The sequence below is a fragment of the Pygoscelis adeliae genome, unplaced genomic scaffold (assembly GCF_000699105.1).
Source record: "Pygoscelis adeliae isolate BGI_AS28 unplaced genomic scaffold, ASM69910v1 Scaffold83, whole genome shotgun sequence".
NCBI classification, from domain to species: Eukaryota; Metazoa; Chordata; class Aves; order Sphenisciformes; family Spheniscidae; genus Pygoscelis; species Pygoscelis adeliae.
The window spans coordinates 61623-63152 of NW_008824467.1; the positions used below are offsets into that span (position 1 = coordinate 61623).

The window sequence follows — 1530 nt, forward strand, 5'->3', positions numbered from 1 at the left end:
CGGAAGAGCACGATACCTAATGGTTAACACACCTAAAAATCAGTCAAGAGGACAAAAACCATCTCCCTATGCTTACTGTAAAGGTGGCCCATTGTTTCCAGGCACACTACAAAGTGTGGTTTTTTTGCAATCAAGAAACAAGTATAACAGTGTCAGGCTTTCACAATGTAATGGCCCGGAGAGTAGGTATTTTTGGAAATGGCACTGCATTACATAACCTCCAGTTTTCTCTCTCTCTCTAATCCACACACCCTCCTATTTTAAATAGGGAGAGGAAAAAAAAAGAGTAGGTCCTACCTCATTTAAATGGTACCTTAAATCACCACTCTCTTAATTGACTGAATTTGCAGCACACCTCCTTCATCAGTTTTCATATAGTGACAAAAATTAAAGTTTTCTATTGATTATATATTTCTTACCTATAGTGTGTATGTATGAAATGTATGAGTCATATGTTTACACACAAGCACACACACACATTGGATTTAAAACTGCAAATTCATATATCTATAAATGTACACATAAACGTTTGAAAGAAAGCACATCGCTAAATGTCCACCAAAATACGTTTGTTTTTGTTTTTTTTTTTCCTCAAAAGAACCACCCAAAATTTAACTGCTGCACATGCAGAAATGCAGAAGGCTGTTGCAAGAATGACTGCTTTCTAAAAATAAACCCCAGCAGCCTGAGAGGAATCCAGTGTCAGGGCGGAGAAGAGGGAGATTCGTTTTACAAGGGAGAAGAAAAGAGACGAAAAACCAATCCTAGAGCCTTGCATGCATGCTAAAAAAGCTAAGTGCGTTAGGTTCAAAATCGCATTTTGGTGTTTGTGGAGTGCAAAAGCAAAAAAAAAGGAAACAGTTTTAGAAAACCACTTCTCATCTCCCCTTGCATGTGTGCAGAAAAATCCCCAGCCTAGAAATCCAGCGTTAAAGCATAAAGACAAAGAGTTAAATACATATACTGCACGTTTTCTCATCTTCTTTAAGAAAGCCTGTTTGGAAATGTGCACCGAGAGGGGGAAAGGCAAGCTGCAGCAAAGTCCAGCTAAGGACAAAAGGAAATGAAAAGAAACAAAGAGAGAGAGAGAGAGAGAGGATTAATTAAAAAAAAATAATAAAATTTTGTGGATTGGAATTGCATATACTTACAGACAAAAGCCCCCGCTCCCTGCTCACTTTCTGTCCTTTCTACATGATCTGAAACACAAATGTGGATTAAAAAAGGGCAGCATGCTACAGAAGGGAATTTATAGTTGGGGGAGTGGAGAGAGGGTAGGGGGTGTGGGGAAGAATGACTGCACCTCTTCCAAAGTGCAGCCTTGGAGAAAAAAGAAAAAGGGGTGGGGGTGGCTGGGGGAAAGTCTCTCTCTCTCCCTCTCTCTCAGGCTGGGTTTTGGTTGCCAGTGCTGGCTATATTGAACAATGAGCTAATTCTGATGGTAGCTGGCTGGCTGCCAGCTCTCCCCCCTCCCCTCCCGTCCCCTCCTTACACATACACACTCCCCCTGCCTGCCCGCCCGCTCCCGCC

At 41.8% G+C, this 1530-nt stretch overlaps 1 long non-coding RNA gene across 1 annotated transcript in view; it reads right to left on the bottom strand.

Annotated features, from left to right (window-relative positions):
• Positions 1-1404, bottom strand: part of LOC103914448 — a 21689-nt gene extending 20285 nt beyond the window's left edge. Inside the window, exon 1 of the long non-coding RNA XR_663462.1 lies at positions 1152-1404. This is a non-coding gene — a long non-coding RNA (uncharacterized LOC103914448). The remainder of the gene's footprint in view (positions 1-1151) is intronic.
• Between the last annotated feature and the right edge of the window lie 126 nt (positions 1405-1530).